At 48.5% G+C, this 25,665-nt stretch overlaps 1 protein-coding gene and 1 long non-coding RNA gene across 13 annotated transcripts in view; one reads left to right on the forward strand and one right to left on the reverse strand.

The window, feature by feature from the left end:
- LOC106733154 (uncharacterized) overlaps positions 1-1,955 on the forward strand; it is a 3,085-nt gene extending 1,130 nt beyond the window's left edge. The window contains exons 2-3 of the long non-coding RNA XR_001371194.2: positions 292-626; positions 1,468-1,955. This is a non-coding gene — a long non-coding RNA (uncharacterized LOC106733154). The remainder of the gene's footprint in view (positions 1-291; positions 627-1,467) is intronic.
- The window catches only part of PLEKHA6 (pleckstrin homology domain containing A6), a 164,663-nt gene that overhangs the window by 56,596 nt on the left and 82,402 nt on the right, over positions 1-25,665 (reverse strand). The gene's annotated exons all lie outside the window — the stretch shown is intronic.

The following is a 25,665-nucleotide window of genomic DNA, read 5'->3' on the forward strand; positions in this document are numbered from 1 at the left end:
CAGGAAGGGATCCCAGGGGTAACAGGGCGGGCCAATCATTAATTAGTCCTCCTCTGGATGCTTGAGTTGAGTCCCAAATCCCCGCCCTCCAGAGGCTGAGACAGCCCAGCTGGCCGCTTCCCGGGCTGTGGAAGGTCATGGAAACCCTCTCTCCCCATTGCTAAGTCAGCAGATGTGGTTCTGGTGTCCTACAGAGAGCAGCGACCCCACCCCAGCCCACCCCACAGAAGGAATTTTAGAGTGTTTGGAGAGTAACGGAGCTGGGCGGGTCTCTCTCCCCCACACCCTCAGAAGCTCCCAGTGCCCTCTGGCTTCCCCATCCAGCAATCTGAGAAGGCCACGCTGTCTGGTGCCTTGGTTTCCTCCTTTTAACAACACGGCCGCGACAGTATCAAGCAATGTCTTGTTCAGGACGCCACACAGGCTTCCCAGGAGACCCGACAGAGGAAGAGGCGACGGTGCCCTGGAGGGGCACAGAACGAAGAGGAAAATAAGATTCGACTCTCATGGGCTCCAGCCCTTCCACAGAGGGGAGAGCCATGAGGAAGGGCCACTTCAGAGTCAGAGAGTTGAGGCCGTGGCCCCACCATGGTGACAGGAGTGAGCTCCTCTCCTGCTGCTCACCGGTGAGTGCGTGTCTCTGGGGAAGAGGGAGCACACCATGCCCTCACCGGTAACACCTGTGGGCTGCAGGTCTGAGAATCGAGTGCCACGTGGAGTGGGGTTCCCCCCACAGCAGTGTGACAACAACTGCCTGGGTGTGGGGGTGTGGAAAGGAACCACGTACAAACTGCCCACAGCCTGGGCCTCCTCCACCCTCGCGCTCTGGCCCATCTCACCCGCGGCGGAACTGGATGGCCAGTGACCCAGTGGTCCAGACGCAGACCAGCGGGCTGCAGGGGAGGAGTCTGCTGGAGGAGGGGCTCCTGCTGTCCGGGTGGGATGCTGAATAGCGACCCAAGGCAGCAGGAGGGCTCGGCCTCAATCCCTCTCACCAGGGATCAATGGGCAGGTCCCATCTGCTTGGAGGCCCCTCCGGCCCCTCCCCTCCTTGGCCAGCGGAGGCTGATAAGCGTCTGTACCGCAGAGGCTTTGTCTAGGGAAGGGGCAAGCAGTGAATCAGCTGGTGCAGGGAGCAGGAGCCTGGACAGCCGCTCCTGGGGAGGGACCTCCCACTTCAGGAGATGGGGTGTTTCATGGGGAAGGGGGAGCAAAGGCAGGTGGAATGGCAGCAAAGCTCCTCACCTGCTCAGGGAGACTCACTCTGCTCCCTGGTCCCCAGGAGGGCTCAGTGGGTCGTCTGTCTGAGACTGGGAGTCATGGGGCACGTGGGACACAGGAGGATTGTGGGAAAATCCAAACACCTCCTTTTGCCAAGAGTGAGGATTCTGGAACTTCCCATGTAGTTGGGAGCTTGCCAAGGGCTCCGAGGGTGGAGGAATCTCCCTGGATTGTTATCTGCTGCAGCGGAGGATCCAAAGGAGCCTGGAGACAAGGACCACCCATGGCACCAGCCAGAAAGGGGTGTACTTAGGAATCATGGCTATCTCCTCCCTGTGGATAGAGACGATCTTGGTGGGCTCCTCTGACACCCCAGAAAGGAAAAGTGAGACCCAGAAAAGGACTTGGAGAACTTATGAAGAAAACTGCTATACGGTGGCCAAGAATGGACAGCCTGTGGGTTATCCCCATGGAGAAGCACGAGCACCGTGGTCTCAGGAGTCTCCATGCCGACAGGACTGAGGCACACTGTACCTTGCCAGGTCTGTGTCCCCAACTGCACGAGCTGCAATCCCGGAGTTGTAGGGAGAATTAAAAGCCTCACTGCCCCCTCTGTGTTGGCCTCAAATGCCTAGTTAAATCACTAGGAAAATTTGGGGTACATAGCTGCTCAGTAAGTGGCTGATATTATCATCGTTATTAACATAAGGCAGTAAAATGAAAAGCACCATCTCAAACCCCCCCCACCCAGCCCACCAGCCACTAGGCATATGAGACTATTCGAATATTCAAGAAATAAAATGAAGATTTCATCTCCTCAGTCACTTCTCTGTGCCTCAGTAGACACAATAGCTAGCAGCTACCATCCTGGACAGAACAGCGTAGAAGGTTCCACCACTGTGAACATTCTATTGGACAGCAGCAGGCTAGACAGTCTCTAAGCCATCTTTAATTTCTAATACTTTTAGATTCGACAAAACAATTCCAAACCAACTTATCCTTTCACCAGCTGACATGTGTGCGAAATACTTGTTTAAGTTCCCTCTCACCCCTAAGGGATACCAAAAATAAAGGAAAATTTGCTGCCAATAACCACCACCAACAAGTTAAAAAAGAAAATGATACATTCTAGAGCCAATTCAAAAGTAATTTGGGGGCTGGCTGCGTGACGCGGTAGTGCCATGCTGCTCAAGAGAAGCTAGGCCTTGCCTGGTCACCCCAGCTGGGGCCCCCGGCCCAGTCAGCCTGAGGTGTGCAGGGCAGTCTTGTGGGTGGAATCTCCATGGACCTGGGAAGCTTGGGCTGAAGGACTGGAGGAAGGAGACTGACTACGGGGCCAGGCCCTGCGGAAGGTGCTCATCTCTCCATGTGCACACAGATGCTCTAAAATTAAAAAAAAAAAAAATTTTGGATGATCCATTGTTTTTTTTTAGAATTATTTATTTTTAATTTTATTTATTCATTTATTTATTTTAATTTGACAAGAGAGAGACACACAGGGAGAGAAGGAAAGTGAGAAAGCAAGCCACTGGGTCCAGGACTCGAACCATGGTTGGCCATAAGGGAGCGTCCAGAACTTTATCAACCATACCACCTGGTGGTCCCCAGATGATCCATTGTTTTTAAATAATGTGCATTAAGACTCCTTGCCAGGGCTGGAAAATATTGTTCCCCCAAGCCCCACAGAGCTGAGGCCTGGGGCAAGACATTTAGAGAAGATCAAGCCCTGCTCAAGAAGGTTGGAAGAATGGGACCTGATCCTCCTTCCTACCTTCCTGTTCCCTGTTGGACAGGCCAACCTCTGGGCAATGCTGGAAATAGGGTGGGGGTCTCCTCAGGGCCTTGCATCCAGAGCTGGCATAGAGGAGCTGCTGCCGGCTCTGGAGAGCGGGACCTGCAGCCCGTGGCATGCACAGGGAAGCAGCCTGTTCCTAAATGACAGCACAGGAAGCACGTGCGATGGAGGGGAGGGACAATCTCGTAGGAGTAAAAGAGATGCTCGGCTGAGGCCGGAACCTCAGCCTAGAGCACCTGCTGGCTACAGGCCAAATAAGGAAAGAGAGGGATGGGAGGCAGGCAACCAGACAAAGGACACTGCTGACCCCTCCCCCTGTCCCCTGCCAAGCAGCAGCCTTGAAGAAGGAGTAGACAGGGAAGCTGGGGCAAGGGGGAACAGGAAGCCTTGGGAGGGGAAGAGAGAGGAGGGAAGGGAAAGGGATGCTGTGTGGGTCCCCGCCAGGACAGAAGCAGTGTGGTAAGAGATACCTGAGTAACAGGTGAGCTTGCCTACACCTGCTGGAGTATATGAGCAACTGCTCCGTGCTGCAGCTCCGGCCTAGGCCTGGGAGTCAGCCTGGCTACATACTTTGCAGGGCCCAGTGCGAAATTAAGACTCAAGTTCTTTGTTCAAAACTTAGGAATTTCAAGACGGCAACAGCAGAGCCTTAAAACAAACTCTGGCCCTTCTGGGCACTTGGGCAACTGCACAGGTTGTGCCCAGAAGGCTCGCCTGGCCTGGGCATAACAGCCCTGTCTACTCCCGGGAGAGTGAGGATGAAGGCTGCCTCGTCACATTTGTAGCTGGCTCTTGATACAAGCAGAACACGACAGGAACCCCCACTCCTCTCCTGAGCCTCACTGCCCCCTCTGTGTTGGCCTCAAATGCCCAGAAACTTGGCGGCTCTGCTCCTGCCCGCTGGGGCTAGGGCTGGCGCCTCCTCCTCATTGTGCTTGGTTTCGGTTTGCCCATGGGTAGCCTGGCCAGAGGAAGCTCCACAGCTGAAAGCCACGGCAGTTGCATCTGCCTTGTTCTCAGATCTGCTTCAAGTCTGGCACAGGGAGCCCTGTGTCAACCCCACGGGCTGCCCCCCGGGGCCCAGAGTCCCTGCCCAGGTCCGGCCTAACATCCCCATTACGTCATCCAATCTTTTTCCTCCTAAGAAATAAGCAGGGGAACAAAAGGCTTCTCGCTAAGAGGGGGGTAAAGTCAATACTTCCCCTTTGGTGACAAACAGGCGCTCTTTCTCATCACGTGTGCATGTGTGAATGCACACACACACATGCACGAGCACGCGTACGCACACTCACACACACACACACACACACACACACAAGCCTCTGAGAAAAGTCTGCCTGTCCACCACCTCCAACAATGCCCAGGAACTCGTGTGACACTCCTGGCACAGCCTGCCATGTCATGACAAGGTGCCTGGGGCAAAGAGGTGAGGGGACAAGGGGCCCAGAGGGGAAGTTGAGGGCATAAACAGAGAAGGCTGGGTCTCCGTCTTCCTGGATTTCAGTTTTGCTCCCCAGTGACAACTTTGTCTTCCTCGTGAGTGCAGTTCGTCCCCTCCACTCCGCACCTGACCGTAAGTACAGGGAGGGGAAGCAAGGGTCCCAGCCTCCTGTCCCGGTCCCCTCCACCTCGTTCTGTGGCCTAGTCTCAGGAAACCGGCCCACAAGACATGCTGATGATGGTGCCTCTGCCCGGAGCTACCGAGTCCCTCCCGGGAGACAATGGCTGAGAGACAGGGAGGCAGAGCCGTGGCTCCGGCTTTGCGCCCAGGGTGGCCCCGCAAAACCATTGTCTCCACACCAGGATAGACAATGGCCTCTACCTCAGCTTCTGGGCTAAGAAGTTCACACCCTGGACGAAAGCAGTTCTGAAGATTTCCTTCCAATACATCGGACTGATACTGACACCTGGGCCCCATCTGGGATCCTGTCTCTGGCGGTAATAAAAGCCCATTCTAGCTGATGGAGGGGACATAGCTCATGCTTCCCTACCTGTGTCTGAGCCTCCCGGACAGACGCGTCGGACAGACAACCACTGACTCACCGGCTGTTCTTGGCGGTCCCCTCTGCTGCTGCCTCTAGCCCTGACTCCTTTCACACTCAGGAACAGGGAAAAGGTTTTCCTTTAACACTCACCAGGTCCCTGGTGGGTAGCAATCATTAACAGCCACACATGCTGACCGGCCTTAACCCCTTCAGTGCTGTGATGCCATAAGCTGGCTGATGGACAGCCCTGTCCCCTTCACTCAGCCCTGAGAAAGTGGCAGCTCCCACCCCAATCATCCACCCAGTAATGCTGCCGCTCTCCCATGTGGAGAGGGAGAGCCCTCTAGTCCCACCCAGGCTGCCCTGCCTGATTGGAGAACACTTGCAACCTGAGGCGCTTGGCTCTGGCACCATGCCCAATTGGATGAGCCCACATTATGAAATATTTGCCTGGCGGGCCAATAGAGGAGCCAGGATCTGGGGGAGGGGTGATATTTGTATTTATTCCTGGAGGAGAGAGTACAGACAAAGGTAGTCATAGCATCCCTAGCCCTGGGACAAGAAGCAATGCACAGATCCGATCTCCGTAACAGTTTCTAACATCTGCGTCCAGGTACAGGCTCTAATCCTCGAAGGCTCCCAAGCACTGTGAGCTCTTAAAAAAGAATTTCTCTGCTGTACTATCTCCCTGCCGCACGGGGCAGTTTGGGGAGTGGATTGGGGAGTGGATCTAGGAACGGTAACAGAAACGAAGGCAGGAAACACATCAACAGGCAAAAGACTGCTTGTCTCTGCATAAACTAAGCCACCACAGGTATTCTTTCCATTTCCAAAGTTATAAACATCATTTTTGCAACTTCGGAGGATGGAAATGAAAGGTAGGCAGGAATGAGTGGAGACAGTTCCCCTCTTTATCCCTTTAAAAGTTGGCAGCCGATTTAGGGAAATCTAAATCCAGCATAAAAGTAGCTACATGTAGGACACATGCAAATCTATGCAGATATGTGCAAATGAGCAGCCCCGGGTTTGTCACGAAGTCCTTGCCAGGATTTTCCTAGACTGAGGAAGCCATCAGGTAGTCATCAAACCCCTATCAGAGCGTGAAGATGTCAGTGGAGGATAAAGAGCTCTAAGCATTTATTGGACATTTACTGCTCATAAAACTGTGTGCCTGTGCGTACAGCCTAGTGGGATTTTGTTGGTTTTGGATTTTTACCGCCATCACAACTGTGGTAGGATGCACAGAACACAAGTGCCCTCTGTACACACCCACCACACTCCCATCTCCTCCCAGATCCCAAATAAGCCATCTGGCTGCTCCCCTCCAGCCTGCCTGGATGGAGTAGCTGGCACCTCCCCTTATCGCCCTGGTTCCTGTTTGCCTATCAGTAATCCCGCCACTGGGGCTCAGGACCCTGGTTTAAACCAGCCAGGGGGCCTTATCTTATCTCCTGGGCTGCCTTCCCAGTGGCCTGGCGGCTGGCTTCCTCCCTTCTTAAAGGGGCTGCACTTCATTCCCACCTGCATCATTCCCCCGACAAGAACACCCCGGAGATCTGGGAGCGCTCTACCCCTCTGTCCCACCCTGCACAGCAGCCCTGGTTGCTGCTGACATGACCTACTGATTTAAACCAGGGAAGGATGCTGATGTTTGCACGTGCCATCTTAAATGCTCTCGTGTCACTCAGCGCCTTTCACCTCGGTATTTCCAGGTTCCTGCTTAGCGAAACTGACTTTAATGCGGGGTGGGAGGGGGAGGAGATTTGGATACCAAGTCAACACAGAAAACCCAGTTGTATTTCTACATACTAGCAACTGATGATGAAAAATTGAAAAATTGAAAACATCACTTATAACAGTAACAAATGAAATAAATACTTAGGGATAAATTTGACAAAAGATGTGTAAGACTTACATGCTGAAAACAAAAACTACAAAATGTTATGAGGCAAGTTACAGAAAATCTAAATAAAAGGAGAGAGAAACTGTTTTCATGGATCAGAAAACTCAACATTGTTCAGGTGTCAATTTTCCCCAGATTTTTCTATAGATTCAATACAATCCTAATCAAAATCCCAGCAGGTTCTCTGTGGTCAAGTCGATTCTAAAATTCACATAAGGGGATCAGCAGAGGGTGTAATGGTTACGTCACTGGACTCCCATGGGGTTGACTGTGGTTCAACCAGTTTTTAAGACCTGGCAGCTTAAAACTCAGGGCACCGGGACCAGTAGTTGGCGTAATGGCTACATCGCTGGACTCCCATGTAGTCGACTGCTGTTCAAGTCCCGGACCCGGTGGCTTAAGTTCACACCGGGTGCATGTGCGTGCATGTCCAAGATTCCGAGAGGAGAATGGAGGAGAAGGGACTGTGGCATGGCCATCACCCCGGGGGGTAATTTCTCACTTCCTGTCTGTCTGTCTTTCTGGTGAGTGCACGTGCCCTATACCAAAAAACTCTCAAAAAAAAAAGCTTAGGGCATGTGTGTGTGTGTGTGTGTGCACGCGCGTGTCGTGTGTTCCAGATAGTGAGAGGAGAATGGAGGAGAAGGGATTTGTGGTGTGGCCATCCCCTCTGGGGGGTGACTTCTCACTTTCTGTCTCTCTGTCTCTCCAGCGAGCGCATGTGCTCTATAGTAAAAATTTCTAAATAAATAAATAAAATTCAAAGGACCTAGAATAACCAAAATTCATTGAAAAAGAATAAAATTTGGGAACTTTGACTACCCGACTTCAAGACTTTCTACGAAGCTATAGTGATCAAAACAATGTATTAGCATAAAGATGTGTGTATAGATGAATAGGACAGGAATACGCCCATACATACATGACCAACTAATTTTCAACAAAGGTATAAAGGCAATTTCTATTAGGGATCGCCTTTTCAATACACAGTGCTAGAAAACCCTGGAGATTAATATATCAAAAACAAAACAAAACAAAACAAACACACACACGCGCACACACACACATACACATACACACACATAAAAAGAACCCTGACCCTACCATTAAAAAAATTAACTTAGGGGCTAGCAGGTGGCATGGTGGTTAGGGGCACTAGACTCCCAAATAGTCAACTATGGTTCAAGTCCTAGACCTAGTGGCTTGCTTTCTCACTTTCCCTCTCTCTCTTTCTCTGTCTCTCTGATCAAACTGGAAAATAATAACAATGATAAATAAATTTAAATAAAATAATTCTTTAAAAATTAACTTAATTTAAGGATTTTTATTATGTACCTACTGTTTGAACTGAATTCTAACCTGTTTCCTGGCTTTAAGTTTTAAGCAAAGCTCTCTTAGCATTTCTTTGATTTTGATTTATTAAAGCTAAAACTGCTTTTCTTGAAATTAAAAAATATATTAAAATACACTTTTTAAAAAAAGAAATATTTATTTATTTAATTCATTCATTTATTCCAATTTGGATAGAGAGAGAAAAAAAGTGAGAAAGCAAGCCACCAGGTCCGAGACTCAAACCATGGTCAGCCATGCGGAAGTGTCCAGCGCCCCAACCACCATGCCACCTGCTGGTCCCAAAATATACTTGTTTAATGACTGCAGTAAGCTATATAGCATCAGCTAGGTGCTACATTATAGTATATTCATTCTACTCAGAGTTTCACGCTTAGTCAGACATATATTCATAGATATGTATATATCAGCTGAACTTGTATTGAGAGTAGATTATTTAAGATATTTTGTTAATCAATAAAATGTGTGGGGGGGAAGGAATGAAAAGCAACTGTAGACACCGGAGATAGTGTGGTAGTGTGGGAGGAGAGTGGGAAATGGCAGGGGGTGAGAAATAGGGGGAAAAATATAAATACATATGTGTGTGTGTGTATATTCACACATTGAAACTAGAAATATATATGTGTGTGTGTATATATATATATATATATATACACATTGAAACAAGGAATGGAAAATTATCAACAATAACATGTGATTAAGCCACTGGATGGGAAATCACATTTTGTATACTATGACAATACTCAGTGAATGAATGTAAAATTAATTAATTAAAAATTTAAAAATTCAAAAAAAGTTAACTTAAGTTGGGACCAGCAGGTGGCATAGAGGCTCTGGAATCCCACACAACCGACCATGGTTCAAGTCCCAGACCTGGCGGCTTGAAAATCATGCAGGGGCATGTGTGGGCAAGACCAAAATTCTGAGAGAAGAATAGAGAAGGGATTGTGGTGTGGCCATCCCCCTGGGGGTGATTTCTCACTTTCTCTCTGTGTCTCCAGCGATTACGTGCACCTTATAACAGAAATCTTAAAACAAAAACCTAACTCAAAATGGACCACAGCCCTAAATGTAAGAGCTAAAACTACAAGATTTCTAAAAGAAAGCATAGGTGAAAAATCTTAGTGACTTTGGATTTGGCAAAGATGTCTTAAATATGACAAAGTATACCAACTCTAAAGAAAAGTGAATAAATTGAACTTTATCAACATAAAAAATCTTGCTTTTCAAAAGACACTGCTATGGGACCAGCAATTGGTGTAATGGTTACATAACTGAACTTCCACGTAGGCGACTGCGAGTTGAGTCCCGGAACCAGAGACTTAAAACTCACACCCGGCATTTGTGCATGCATGCCCAAGATTCCAAGAGGAGAATGCAGTGTGGTCATCCCCTCTGGGGGTACTTTCTCACTCCCTCCACAACCATCTCTGTCTGTCTCAGATAAGTGCATACACTACAGAGCAAAAAATAGTTTTTAAATGTTAAACATACATCTACCATACAACCCATTAATTTAACTTAAAAATATTAATCCAGGGGCCAGCAGGTGGCAGGGGGATTAAGGCACTGGACTCCCACATGACCAACTATAGTTCAAGTCCTGGATCTGGCAGCTTGCTTTCTCACTTTCTCTCTCTCTCTGGTCAAATTGAAAAAAAGATAATAATAAATAAAATAAAATAAATAATTACATAAAGTATTAATCCAAAAGCAACTAAAGTATACGTCCACATAAACACTTAGCATAAAAACTCATAGTAGCTTTGTGATAACCCCAAACTGCAAGCAGTCCAGATGTCCACAAACATGTGAATACCAACGTGTGCTACACTCATACTAAAGAATATTACTCAGCCATAAAAAATGAATTGATGTATACAAAGACATGGATGAATCTCAAAATTACACTGAATGAAAGAAGCCCCTCTCTACCGAAATAAAAGTGTATAAGGTATGATTCCATTATATAAAATTCTTTGTTTCCCTTATTTGCCAGGAGGTGTTTGTACTCTCTGGGTGGGAGGGAGGAAGCACCCCTAACTGGGGTGTGATCATGCTACAATGCCTTTCTCCTCCATGTCTCCATCCTGTGGAGATTTAGAGCATGAACATACATGTAGCTGGTATGTTTCCCAAGGTAGTAGAGTCTGGGATTTGTACTACACTGTCAGTATTGTGGGACCTGGTTCCCTTAACCACCAGGCAACAGGCTGCCCCCATTAAATAAAATTCTAAAAAGATAGAAACTCTCTATAGTGACAGAAAGCAGATCAGTGGTCACCTGGGCCCAGGTGGAGGGAAGGATTACAAAGAGGTGGGAAGAAACATTGGGGAGTGATGAAAATAGGTTTGATATCTTTTTAAAAAAAAAAAAAGAATTATTTTATTTAACTTTATTTATTTTAATTTGACCAGAGAGGGACAGAGTGAGTGTGAGAGAGAGAGAGAGAGAGAGAGAGAGAGAGAGAGAGAGAGAGAGAGAGAGAGAGAGAGAGAGAGAGAGAGAGAGAGTGAGAAAGCAAGCTGCCAGGTCTGGGATTTGAACCATGGTTGGCTATGTGGGAGTCCAGTGCCCTTAACTTCCATGCCATCTGCCAGCCCCATATGTTTGATATCTTTCTTTTTTTTGAGAGGTATTTTTGCTATAGGGTGCGTGTGTGCCCTCACCAGAAAGACAGAGAGACAGAGAAATAGAAAGTGAGAAATTACTCCACCAGGGGGATGGCCACGCCCCAATCCCTTCTCCATTCTCCTCTCGGGATGTTGGGCATGCACGCACACGCACCTGGTGTGTCCGGGAATCGAACCATGGTCGACAACATGGGAGTCCAGCAACATGGCCATTACACCAACTGTTGGTCCCAATGTGTTTGATATCTTAACTGTGGCTATAGTTTCACAACATTTTGCCATTTATTTATTTATTTAAGAGAGTTTTTTGATATAAGGCGTGTGTACTCACAAGAGAGACAGAGAAAGTGAGAAATCACTCCCTGGGGGGATAGCCATGCCACAATCCCTTCTCCTCCACTCTCCTCTCAGGATCTTCGGCGTGCATGCACACGCACCTGGGGTGAGTTTCAAGCAGCTAGGTCCAGGAACTGTGGTCGGCCATGTGGGAGTCCAACACCTTAACCACTACGCCACTGCTGGCCCACTGCCCTTTTAATATATGGCATATATATCATATATCAATATAAGCTAAGAAAGCTATAAAAAAGAAAAGCCTTGGAATCTGCAGGTGGCATGATGGTTAAGGGTACTGGATTTCCACGTGGCCAACCATGGTTTGAGTCCTAGACTTGACGGCTTGCTTTCCCACTTCCCCTATCTTTCTGCCCCTCTCTGGTCAAATTAAAATAAATAAATAAAATTAAATAAAACAAATCCTTTTTAAAAAAAGAAAAGAAAAGTCTTCATCTGTGACATTAAAACAAAAGGAAACAAACAAAAAAACACAACTACCCCTGGGCTTGCTCGCGGTACATTGTGATGGAACTGGAAAGAGGGCTAGGAGGGGGACAGCCAGGGTAGAAATTCTAGCTTTCCTAGTGACCGGTTCAGTCTAACAGTGATGTGGGCTAAAGACAGCAATGACCTGAGCCCTGAACCTGCCTGTACTCCTCTCCTGGATGTAGATGAAGTAATTCGGCCTTTCTAAAAATAAAGGATTCTCGCGTTACAACAGAAGGAAAAACTCAAAGTGGTGGGCTAAGATAACCCACCTTGGGGGTCTTTTAACCTCAGCCTGGATCTCCTTTCTTGTTGCCACAAGATCGGGCCCCCTAGTCCGGCTGCTATCGCTCCTGGCTCGGTTCCCAGAGCCGTGGGGACCACAGACAGCACTGCGTGCTCACCGGACCTGGGCGGATGCTCTGGGAGTGAGGCCAGAGATAGAACCCAAAGGGCTCCAGGGATGGATGGAAACGGGCAGACCCAGGGAGGTGACAGTACCAGCTGAGGGGAGCGCTGCTGCATCAGGATAGGGAAGACAGGAAGAGATGAGGAGGCTCAAGGAGCTACTAGAGCACACATTTGTTGCAGAGAGGGGGGAAAACAAGCACCCACCACTCCCAAGGCGGAAGTCTGGTGGGTGTGGAAGCAGCTGGAAGCTGTTAGAGAGCTCTGGCCAGAGACGGGCTAGGCTCTGGTCTCCGTACCCCTCCCTCCTCTTCTCTCTGTCCTGCGCCCTCCCACCTCCTCCCCCTGGCCAGGGCCCAAGGACAGGGGCTGGCGAGGAGCCCCACCTCTCTCTCCCTTGTTTTGAAGACGGGGTGACAGTGAGAGGACACTCACCAGCAGCGCAAGGCATACGGTGTAAGGGGCATCCAAAACACAGCATGAAGATTTATAATATTATCATGTGATATTTTTTGAAATAAAAATTAACATAAAAATATGTCATGAATGAAGTATCAACATTTAAAAATTAAAGACAGAATCTTTAGTATAGAATTACCAAAGTGCCCTCTGCCTTAGCTTCCAACGTATTGTAGCTTAGATGGGGCTACTGTTGATCTCGTCTTCTATTTCACATGTTGATATTTTATTCTACATGAAATGCCTACATTGATTTTGAATCCTAAAAATACTGTACTGGGGCTGTCAGGTGCCATGGTGGTTAAGGTGCTGGACTCCCACATGGCCTACTGACTACAGTTCAAGCCCTGGACCTGGTGGCTTGCTTTCTCATTTTCCCTCTCTCTTTCTCTGGTCAAATTACACAATAATAATAAATAAAATTAGGGACCAGCAGTTAGCATAATGGCTATGTCGCTGGACTCCCATGTAGTAGACCGCAGTACGAGTCCCGGACGCGGTGGTTTAAACTCATGCCGGGCACGTGTGCGTGCGTGCCCAAGATCCTGAAAGGAGAATGGAAGAGAAGAGATTGCTCCGTGGCCAACCCCCCAGGGGGTGATTTCTCGCTTTCTGTCTCTCTCTCTCTCTTTCTTGCGAGCGCACGTGCCCTATAGCAAAAACCTCTCCAAAAATAAACAAATAAATTAATTAATTAAATTAAACAATTCTTTAAGAAAAATATTGCATTCAAATAATCTTTATTTTGATGAAGGAGGGTTTTTTGGCACTCCATACATTTTAAACCTACAGAGCCTGCTCTGATGGCTTCACCCTGGTCAGTTCTGCTCTGGGATTAGCGTGAGGGGGATGGGAGGAAGACAGAGAGGCTGGACAAGGCTGAGAAAGGCCCGGAGGAGAGCCTATGCTCTTCTAGACTATTTCAATGCATGAACAACAGAGACAGGCTAAGGAACTCTTCCAGATTAAAGGAGAGTAGAGAGACATAATCTGCCTTGTATTCTAATGACATTATTAGGACCACCAGCCAAATTTAAATAGGGAGTGTATTAGATAATAGAATTGTATAAATGTTAAAGTTCCTGAATTTGTTCATTACACTGTGGTTATGCAAGAGAATGTCCTTGTTTTTAAGAGGAAAAAAAGATAATGAAGAAGGAGGGGCTGGAGGGAGACAGCTGTCTGAATCTCTCTCCAGCCTGTCTCTCTTCCAGTGCCAGGAGGTCCCAAGGCGGGGGACAGTAGGAATGGCGGTTGCAAGAAGTCTTGTCTGGCAGACAGGGTACTGGTTAGACACTTCCCTCCTGAAACAAGAATTAACCCTAGATGCCCAAGTCACTCCTCACCCCCGCCCCCAGGAAAGCTTGACTTGACTGGCACAGGAAGGAAAAGGAAATTAACACCTACCCAAGCCATGCTGCTAGCAAGCTCGCTGCTTAGCCTCCAGAGGCAGGTGTCCCGCGGGTGCTCCTTACAGAGGAGGAACCTGAGATGGCAGGGCAGGTAACTAGCCCAAGGCTACACAGTTAGGAAGCGAGAGAACTGGGCTGAGGGCCCAGGACACAGTCCGCAGCCACCGTCACCCCACATCATGTTAGTTGTGCAACTTGAAATTCCCTTCCCATGCATCATCCTGCAAGCTAATCCTTCAGTTTATTTTTCTGAGTTGAATCTGCATTAGCCTTGAGATTTTTGGCTCTGAAGTCAGACTGTCCCAGTTCCAATCCTGGCTCCACCAGTTACTACCTAAGGGACTTCGAGGGAGTGACTTAACCCCCTCTCTGTGTTTTCATTCCCCCATCTGTAGAAAGGGAATAATATGAGGACCTACCTCATGGGTTTGTCACAGGGTTAAAAAGGTTATGCCAGCAGAGATTTAAACTGAATTTTAGTGACACTTAGAAATGTTCAATACATGCCATTATTACTGTCTGCATCTGCCTTGGACTGACCACCCCTAGGAGACAATGGCCTAATTATGGCTATAAAACCCCTCGGTACTGTGACACATGAAGACGGATGGATGCTTAGTAAGTGTTTCTAAAGAAGTCAGCCAATCAGGTGGCACATAGAGAGTCCAGTCTGTAACGACTTTCAGCCACCATGCACCTCAGACCATGTGATCAGCTGACCAGGCCCACCCCTCCCAGCCCCAGGGGCGAGAACAACCAACACCTGAGAATCCCAAACGCAAGGAAGGTCAGCTCCTAGCACATTTGGAACTGGGGTAGGAATATCTGTGTTGCCGTGTCTTGTAAGTTGAAAAGCAAGTCAGTGTTTTTTCTTTTTTTGGAGGAAAAGATTTTTGCTATAGGACACATGTGTTCACTGGAGAGACAGAAAGTGAGAAATCACCACTCATGGGGAATGGCCACACCGCAGTCCTGTCTCCTCCATTCTCTTCCTGGGATTTTGGGCACACACACACACCTGGCATGACTTTGAAGCCACCAGGCCCAGGACTCAAACCGCAGCCAACTATGTGGGAGCCTAGTGACATAACCATTATGCCATCTGCTGGTCCTGCAAGTCAATTCTAAGAGCAACACCACTGGGCAGAGCTGCACAAGGCCAAGCTCACACGGCACCCAGCCCACTGCACAATGTGGGCAAGTTCTTGTTCCCTGGGGCCCGTTGCACCTGAGCCAGGAAGTCCCGCACCTCCGGAGAAAATGAGGGGACCAAAGAGGTGACAGAGTCCTCAGTGCTTTGTGTTTCATGGACAGCCTTTCTCAAAAGGCTGACTTCTTATTCAGGACCCTCTCCCCATTGTGGAGGTCTAGATTCAGCTGGGGGCAGGGGAACCCAGAGCACAGGAAGGAAAACCCACCACAGGTTACACATAAGGAGAGCTGAAGAGGTGCCAGCCAACAGCAGGGTGGCCAAAGGTCAAGCAGCGGTCAAACTTGTCCAAGACAGTACTCTGTGACAGAGGCAGAGCTGGATCTGGGCAATTTTCTAGCCATAAACAGAAATTCCAGAAACCCCAAACCACAGACACGCATGTGTGAGCATGAGTGTGCAACGTAGAGAAGAGCGTGCACAGATGAAAAGGCTGTGTGAATGGGAGTAAGCACAGGAGCTGGAGCTGGGAGCCAGCACGCACAGATGCCGGGGCAGATCTGGGTTTTGTGGGGTCAGACCTTTCACAATTTGGGGGTCCTCATTAAGAACACAAGTACATGTGTATGTGTTCGGGCCTTGGAAGGGTGAGGGGCCAGTGCAGGTGAGAGACCAGCGCGTGTGGATTCTAGAACCCCAGCATACACTCACATGTGTGTTTCAGCAAGTCTCCTGGTCCCTAATAGCCTTCCACTTCATAATAACCTCAGTGCTATTTCCTTTCCTCTCACACAGTGAGATTTTTTTTTTAAGTGGTTGAGAGCACAAATTAGCACCCCACACCTTGGAATTAAACTCCTCTTCACCTCAGTGGGGTCTGGCCTTGGCGCCCACCCCTCGATCCTCCAATGCACAGCAACACCACCGGCACCACCAGGGGCCAGGCGGGACGGCAGCTCCACCTTCCCCACAGGGCATCGCAGGGGCCCTGGAACTGCCAGAAAGGGTGAAACCGCGGCTCCCCCACTGCCAGCCCCTTGCATTCCAGCCCCGCGCCCAGAGTTTGACCTTCTCTGTGGCTGGATGCAAATGTGTTCCCTGTTACAGAAATAGTCCAGCTCCTGGGCCCCTCCAGGCCCTCCTGCTGCTGCGCTCAAAGACACCCCCACCTCACTGGCTCCAGGGGAGTCAGGCAAGATCAGAAGGAAGCACTCATCTCCAGCCCCCTCCCACGCACCCCGCACAGTGGAGCCAAGTGAGGCCTGCCTCCTTCCTCCACCCCTCCAGCTCCCCAGCCCCACTACTTCTGCCAATGCAGTGGATGGAGAGGAGAGATTCGGGGAGTGGAGCATAAAGCAAGGGGGCGCAGTGCCAGGAAAAGCGTACCCACTCTGACCAAGAGAGTGAACCACATTTAGGAACCGGGTAGTTACTGTAACAGAGAACTCCCCTTTGCTGCGGTTTCTCCTTCCTCACAACTGGCTTCACTGAGAAAGAAGAATGCAGAGACCAGGGTAAAGATGAAGATGGATTCAGATGGACAAAGTCACTTTCACATCCTTCTTCCTTAAAAAAAAAACTCTTCTGGCTCTATCATTTGTCTGTGATGTGACATTTAACCCCTAAACACTGCCTTCTGGTAGGAAAATGCACAGCTTGTCTGAATGTAAATGGTTTTTCTCTAGTTGGAAAAGCTCAGGACAAAGACTAATCCTCCTCTCCCCTAATTTCCCTCTTTCCAGTAAGAGCTCTACGGTGTGTGTGAGACACTGAGCTAAGCGTTTGGCTAGAAAGGACAAGGTCCCTGCTCGGGAGGGGCTGACATCAGGTGGGACTTTCTCCTGGTCACCTGCAGTAGAGCTGCTCAGCTCCCCACGCAGACAGGGGAGCAGCAGGGACAGCTGTAGAGCCAGACATCTGGATGAGTCCTGACTCTGTTCCCGACTAGCCATGGGACTTTGGATGAGTTAGTCAACCTTCCTAGGCCTCACTTTCTTCAGCTGTAATATGGAACAAGAGCATTTTTTATCTCATAGGGTTTGTGGCGACTTAATACACATAAAATGCTCGAAACGATGCTTATCCTGCAATTACTGGTTATCATCATCTCGCCCCCACATACACACACTGAGATGGGACTGTCAGAAACAGGAGAGGCTTTTCTACATGGCTAACCATGGCGGTTCTCCTCCAAGATCCAGATAGATTTGGGGTCTTCGCAGGTTCTGATTTCCCGGCTTCCCTAAGGCCCATCGTGCAGGTAATAAACAGAAGATGGCATCTTGGCCTGAGACCCTTGGCTCTCCTCCCACTGATCCTCATGTTCTTCCTGTGTGACTTGCCTGGACCTCCACTCCTTTCCTGAGGTCCACAGTTAGCTCTGGGTATGTGGAGCCTGTGGCTGGGAAAGAGAAATCTCAAGGAGTGATCTCCACCATTTCCACAAGTCAGACACTCACCTCTTCTCTAGGGCTTATAGGAATGAAAGGCAGCAGCCAGTCAGAAATGGTTCCAAATCCCATATAACTTGGCCTAAGCCCATGTCTTCTCATGCAGAAATAATGTCCTATCTACTGACTCGATTCTAACTTAAACAAGATGGTGGGCCTCGAGGCCGGAGTTAGAACATGGGACAATAGACGTATTCAATTACATGAAGAAAAACTAAGTTTAGAAACTTGATGGACTTTCCAACTGTGAGACTTTTAAATGTAGACTCCCTGGTGTCTGATGAAACAATAAAATATTTTATGAAGGATTTCACTAAAAGGAGCGTTTTACCTGTAAGTAGGATTGGGGACTGAATAGACCTCAAACTCCAGATTCCATGCCTTTTGTACCCAAGGTGGATGGCAATGACACATAGCCACAGGCCGGGCTCCTTCAGTCCCATTGTCGTGCTACTCACTAGTCCTTGCCAGCCCTCAAGACCAGGCAGGAAGAGTGCTGAGCAGGAAAGCTCAGGGAGATGGAAGCTCTCCAAGCTAGACTCCTCTAGCTCGGAAATCTGAGAAAGGCTGATGTGAGAATGAAAGTACTGACCCCTTTCTAGAAACTGCTCCCACCCCAGTATCCATAGTTACAGGGGTGGTCACCATCTTCCTGAAACCTGGTACTACTTTCTTGCTTACATGGTGCGGGGGGAGGGTGGCCTCCCAGACTCAGCTCAGCCAAAATCCCTCCCCAGGATGGGAATTAAGATGGAGACAGAAAAGAGCTCGGTCCTTCTCCGGCCCTCTACTGGTAAGAAGAGCTGCCCTCCCATCTTTACCGTCACATGGACGTGTCAGGAATTTGAGAGGCCTTGGCCGTGTGGAAAGTGTGAGCCAACACACAAAAACCATACTTGTGGCACCAGCTTCTGGCTTCTAGTTTGTCCCTGTGGCCCAGCCATTTCTCTGACCTTGTGCTCTGAGAGATACCCTCGCACTCTTCTGATAAAATTTCTTCTAGGGTTCTAGGGTGCTTTGAGTAGCTTCAGTAACTGGTACCAAGGATAGGAAAAAGATGACATCTGGAGGACCCAACGTCTCGTCTCAACTTTGCACACACGGATGGTATAAAGAAAGGAAGGTAACCAGAGAGAGAAGGGAATGGACATGCCTAGGGGCAGCAGAAAAGGGTGCTGGAAGACCTTGGCAGGCCTAGGGATCAGGTTGTTGAGAGGACAGGATGGGGGTAAGGGTCAAAGGAAGTAGGTCTGCTCACTGCTACCCAGGGGGAGAAGCTCCTGGGGGGTAAAGAGGGAGCTGACAGAAGTGGCCATGGCTGTACAGGTATGCCACTCCTAAAGGAGGCAGCAGGTGGCTACTGCTGACTGAAGAACTCAGGGAGCTCTGTACTGGGGCCGAGGCTGACACGGCTTTGAGACATATCCCCAGAGGACAGACATCACCAAGAAAGTCTTGCTTTCTTTCTCCTGCACTTTCCGAAGCAACTGAAGGCCCTTTGTTGTCTTAGAGCCTCACAATTCTCTCAGGCCAAGAGGTCCAATGTGCTCCTCAGATCTTCTTTAGAAAAGCCCACTTCCCTGGCACCAGTGGCAGGTGATGGTTCAGTAGTAACGCAACTGGACGCACATGGGAAAGGTTCTGAGTTCATGTCCTGGCACTTCCTTGAGCATGCCAAGTGCATGTGCCTGCCCATGATCCAGGCTGGCTGAGACTGTGGGTGAACTGTGGCATGAAGACCCTGTTGGAGACGCCATCCTCTCCTCTCTGTCACTCTCTAAAAAATAAATAATCTTAGGGGGAAGAAAAAAAGCCCTCTTCCCTGGTACTAATTCCATGAGCTAATGGTCCCTTTAAAATTTTCCCCCATCTGTTCACTAGTTGGCTGGAGCAGATGTTCTTTGTTCCTATGGCAACCAACCTACCACCCTTCCTAATGGGCACCTTCCTAGTGAAGGACACAGCACAGGCCACTCCCCTAACAGAGTGGCCAGCCCTTCCACCACTTAGCGCACACTGACCGCAGGCTCCTCTCTGCAGAGCCACACTACAGACACGTGTGCTGGGGTATTAAGAGTCCAACTCTTGCCTGACCTCGAGATGACCCAGAAACGGCAGTGGCCATCTGAGAGCACTCAGAAAGCAGGGAGGGAGGCCATCCATGCTGTTGCCCAGACAACAGACCCATGTCCGTCTTGCCGATGATGTGCTAAAAGCATGGTGCATCTTCGGCAGATTGAATTAGCACTTCCTTTGACCATTTGTTCACATCACTAATGAAGACCAGTGAGACCCCCTAATTGAATTCTCCATTTCAAGCTGCACATCACTCTTCTCTTTATCTGGAGCTCATGATCCTGGCAGATAGTCCTCTCAAACAGGTCCCTCTCGAGGCAAGACTTCCACAGCCAGGGGATGGGTAGGGAAGCAGGAAGCCCTGCGCATTCCCCTCGTTCTGCACGGGATTGTTTCCACTGCAGAGGATGCTTCTCTCACGAAACCCAACTTGACCCCGTTTGTTCTTGGCTCTCACAGTCCCCACAAAGCCAGCTGGATTCTTCTCGTCAAGCCACAAAGTTGACTAACTTTAGCTCTGCATCTTCTGAGCCTGTAGCCTACTGGGATCCCGGAAGTCAATGTATAAATAAGAACAAGCCAATATGTGATCTCTGTCAGAAGAGCAGAAAATGCCCGTCTAACCAGGGAAGATACCAAAGTCGGAGTTCCCCACCCTCACCCTTGATCCTCCACTTGTTCTCATAGGGGCAAGGAATACCTTACCTGGAGGACAGAGCCTGGCCCTGGGGACAGACAGGCCTGCTCTGGAATCGCAGCTCAGCCACTCAGCTGAATGCATCTGAGCTCTCATCTGTAAAATGGGGGAACCAATTCCTTCTCTATAAGATTATATGAGGTGATACAGAATCACAATGCTTTTAGAGCAGTCCCAAATCCACAAATATCTGACAACTGGAACTTTTCCTAACTCATCTGGCAGTAAACCCAACCTGCTTTGAACCTCTGAGGTAGCAAAACATGACCTGGACTGGCATGAACCTCTTGATAGCCTTTATTTACGCCTCTTATGTGACTCTAGCTAAGTCTTGCCATAGAAACATTAATATGTGCGATTTACAGAGCTGCTCCAGGCCCTGCTGGGAGTTTTATGTAATAGACAGGGTGTACCATGTTACCACTCTAAAATCCACTGGCTTCAAGGGCTTCAGATAGCAAAGTGTGGAGCCATGGAAGCCACTTCTATGGCCCACAAAGATAGGTTTCCAGGAGACGCCCAGAGGAATTTAAGCTAAAGATGCTGACAGTCATTCGATGCACTTGCCTCATTACCAGTCTGGAGAGTCTCTGGGCTCCTGCAGCTTGGAGCTGGCTCCCTGGAGTACAAGTTGGCATGAGGCAGGGAAGAGGGTCCAAAGACCAGCCCATCAGCCAATAAAAGTCTGCTGCTTGGTCTACCCTGTTTGGAGCTGGCAGAAGCAATGTGTTGTTGTTTGGTTAGACTTCAGGTGTAGACATGCCTGAAGATTCCGAACATGCCTCCCGACTCTCTAACTTACTGGGCTTCCAGCCCTCACTCCACCCTACGCTGCCCCACAGCTTCATCTGTACCAGCTACTTCCCAGAAGCATTTTCAGGGGAATTAATGATTGAGCCATGTAAAAAATTAAGAGGAAAGGGGATCTGAATTTGCAGGGAATGGGACTGAGGGAAAAGATGCAGAGTGTGAGGGGGAGGATGAAGACAGGAGGCTCTGGGGTGAAAAACACATCCAACCCCAGTGGAACAGGCTTGGCGTGTTTCTCCTGATGCTGGGTCATGGCCCCAGGAGGTTTTATAAATGGGAAATGAGCCCTGGTCAATAACAGTGAACAATGTTGTGCAATTCTTCTGCCCAGATCCCTTGGTTCTAGTCATACTTGCTCTGTGATAGCTATGGACTCGATCCCTCTGAGGCACAGCCATCCAAGCAGACTTCTCAGATCTGACCCCGGGTCGGCTGTCCCGAGGACACCTAGCTCTGTCCTGCCACTGTGAGCCTCTTTTATGCCAGATACACAATCTTGGATCAACAGATCTGGAATTCTCAAGGAGATAGTGGACTCTCTCCTGGAGTGATAAAGTCTACCCAAGATTCTTTGAGAGGTTTTGCTATCAAATGGAAAACTAAAATATGTGAAGTTAAACAGCAGGATGGTGGCAAGCAGGTTCAATTCCCTAATCTTACAGATAAAAACGTGAGGCCCAGAGAGAGGTACTGACCTGCCCAAGACCATAAGTTAGAGATGAGGCTAGTCTTAGAATCCAGATATTGCTCTCTGGAGCTCCCCAACCCCCATAACAAGGATGAGGACATATTATTTATTTATGCAATCCCTTCTCCTCCATTCTCCTCTTTGCCAGAAAGACAGAGTGACAGAAAGCAAGAACTCATCGATGGCCGTGCTGCAATCTCTTCTCCTCCATTCTCCTCTCAGGATCTTGGGCATGCACACATGCCCAGCATGAGTTTAAGCCACAGGGTCTGGGATTCAAACCATGGTCGCTACACGGAAGTCCATCAATAGAGCCATTATGCCAACTGCTGGTCCCAGAATAGGGACATATTTAAAGGTTCCAGTCATGTCTTTATTTATCTTTGCATTAAAAACAAACAAACAAACAAACACTATGCTGAATGGTTAACACCTTCTGCCTTTCTGGCTTAAACACCGCAGAGGAGATCCTCATCTCTAAGAACTCAGCTCTACTTCCTGACTGTCCCAAACCTATCCAAAGTTAGGACAGAATCCTCATCAGAGTCTCCTTGGGGAAAGTCTCCACTTGATGACCAGAGATGGGTTAGGAGAACCACTGCCTGTCACCATTATTCAGTGCCCCAGACGTAGTAGGCGAGCCATCCCCACAGGGCCCATGGAGGCATCCACAGTGCAGAAGCTCCTCTAGTGGCAAAATGTGAATTGTACTTCTTTGGTTCTTTTTCACTTTGCCTTTCTCCCTCGGCTAATTCACATGGCTCTATGGTGTTTGTCCTCAGTCAGAAGTTCATAGTCTTTTTTCCCATTTTTTTTTTTTTTTTTTAATTTCTCTTTTCTTTTCTTTCTTTCTTCTTCTTCTTCTTTTTTTTTTTCTTGAGAGGTTTTTGCTATAGGGTGTGGTTCGTGCGCTCACCAGAAAGACAGAGAGAGATAAAGAGACAGAAGGTGAGAAATCACCCCCCTGGTGGGGGGGGATGGCCACGCCACAACCACTTCTCCATCCTCCTCTCGGGATCTTGGGCACACACGCACACACGCTTGGTGTGAGTTTAAGCCACCAGGCCTGAGACTTAAACCGTGGCCAACTACATGGGAGTCTGGCGACACAGCCATTATGCCAGCTACTAGTCCCATACATTGTTTTCTTTTTAAAGAATTGTTTATTTAATTTTATTTATTCAATTGTTTATTTTAATTTGACCAGAGAGAGACATACAGAGAGAGGGAAAGTGAGAAAGCAAGCCGCCAGGTCCAGGACTCGAACCGTGGTCCGCCATGTGGGAGTGTCTAGCACCTTAACCACCATACCCCGCATTGCTTTCTCAAGGACAGAGCTGCTATTCCGACCATCCCGGCCCACAAGCCTTTTGGAGAAGGGACTCGCACACCTTCCTTGGTCTTCCCGATTAGAGCCTAATGTTCTCTTTCGCAGTTTGTCCTGCTGCTCCTGCCGCCCACTCCTCCCAGTTTCCCGACCTTCCTCATTCAGGAACGTGAACTGCTCTCCTAGACTAGTAGGGATCTTGTTTCAGAACATGAAATTCACTCCTACAAAGAAGCTCCTGGGCATCTGCTTTCAGGAAAAGGAAACTGGCATGAACCTCACAAGGGAGCACCTGGTTCGGTTCCTAGGGTGATTTCAAACAGAGCTTCCCCTAAAAGGGTTTGCTCATGCAAGTCTGCACACATGTGCACACCAACCACATGCTCAGGTCCTGGCAGCCAAGGACCTGCCTGGGGATTCCCACATGTTTGTTGCAGTTCCAGGCCTGACTCCTCAGCAGGTAGAAGAATCAGACACTGGAATGCCTCCAGGAGCTTCCAAATTTAGAAAAGTTCCAGTCTATATTCTTGAGGGCCCAAAGAGATCCATTGTCTCAAAAACTCAAATTGAGATTTTTTTTAAAAAAATTGACCAGGGGGTACATGTGCTTGCCAGAGATAGAGAGAGAGATAAAGAGAGAAAGGGAGAAAGCACCCCCGCCCCCATGGGACATGGTCACTCCTTCATCTTCTTTCTCCCAGCTCTCCCTCCTGTGGGGATTTTGGGCACACAAGCATATGTACCTGGTGTGTTTCTGAAGCTGCCAGGTCCAGGACTTGAACTACATAGTCAGCCATGTGGGATCCAGCTCCTTAACCACGAGGCCAGGCAGGTATCAAGATTTTTACCTGCCATTAACTCTTGACCGTCCCATTAGAAAGATATTTCTAAATGATTAACACTGAAAACCAAGACCCCAAATGGAAAATATACTTCATGCTGCTCCCAAAATCCAATCTCCATCTTTTCCAAGAACGGAAGATGACTCTCATGGTTTCCAAGCCTCATCCCAAAGCCCCTCAGAGAAAGGAATGTCTCTGATCCCTGCCTTTCAGGACAAAGGGAAAGAGGTGAGCGCTCATTCCTCTCCCAGGGGCCTTCTCCTGGAGGCAGGGCCTCCCACGATTTAGGAATGAGGAAGCCAGGACTCGGAGTCCATCGTGTTCTGAGGACCCACAGAGAAAAGTAGACGCAACAAGGTCACGACTCCCATTTTCAGAAATCTGCCCCAAAGAGGCCTTATCAGGAGCATCTCATCTGTTTGGAGAAGGTTCTGCCAGGAGGCAAGATTTTTGGATTTCATGAACCAGTAACATTTTGAAAAATGAAATTTGAGCAACTGATATACAGTTGCTAACTTTTTGCCAAATAAGGTTATTTCAAAAGCCCAACTACTGTCTAGTCTCACCATCAGCTCATCAAGAGTACAAAAGCCTCACCTTAAATACGTTAGTAGATCTCCTGAGCCCCAAAAGAATACATTTTGAAGCTATATGCATTTTGTTTTCTGAGAAAATGCAGTCTATTTTTTCTATTTTCCTCATTTCACTGCAAACTAGTGAAAACTCTGTCACGGACCAAAATCTGGGAACCACTGAATCAGATGACCTCTCTCTGTCCCTTCGAACTCAGGCCTGAAAATGAAGCGAAAGACCCTGCGCTTTAAGGCGTCAGACCTTTCCAGGAACCCTGAGTTGGATAAATGTGCAGGAGGGGAGATCAATAAGCAGACTAGTTTTTGCTTAGGGGCAGGCATGCCGCCAATGACAAAGCACTGTGCAAATCCTGGCTGTTATCAGATACGTCAAGTATTCCACGGGAATCCACCTCCATCTTAACCTCCCAAATTTCTGAGAGTCCCAGAATTTCACTGTCTCCTCTCTGTCCAAATCATTCAGGGGAGGACAGAGAAGACAATCTGCCCCAAACCAAGCATTATCTGAGGAAGGGGCTGGATGGTGGTAAAACCTGACATTTTGAGGCTGAGCCCCATGAGAAGATTCCGTGTTCACTTCTGGAGACCCCTGAGAGTCCTGAGAACACACTTGCCCATGATCTAGTGCCGGTGAGGCTGGAATCGGGTTAGCGTGTCAAGACTCTGTAGGCAATGCTTGCTGTCTTTCTCTGCCTCGCTTGTTCATGGAAGAAATGAATAAATAAACTATAAAAAAAAAAAAAGAAAGAAAAGAAGGGGGTCAGCGGGTGATGTAGGGGTTATGGCGCTGGACTCCCACATGGCTGACTATGGTTCAAGTCTCAGACCAGGTGGCTTTAAAGTCACATGGGTGCGTGCGTGCCCAAAATCCTGGGAGGAAAATGGAGGAGAAGGGATTGTGGCATGGCCATCCCGCTGGAGGGGTGATTTCTCATTCTCCCTCTCACCATCTTTCTCTGTCTCTCTTCACTAGCGTACATGCCCTGTGGCAAAAACCTTAAAAAAAAAAAAAAAAAAAAAAAAGAAAAAGAACAAATTATCTA

This window comes from Tupaia chinensis, unplaced genomic scaffold (assembly GCF_000334495.1).
Source record: "Tupaia chinensis unplaced genomic scaffold, TupChi_1.0 Scaffold000627_1, whole genome shotgun sequence".
NCBI classification, from domain to species: domain Eukaryota; kingdom Metazoa; phylum Chordata; class Mammalia; order Scandentia; family Tupaiidae; genus Tupaia; species Tupaia belangeri.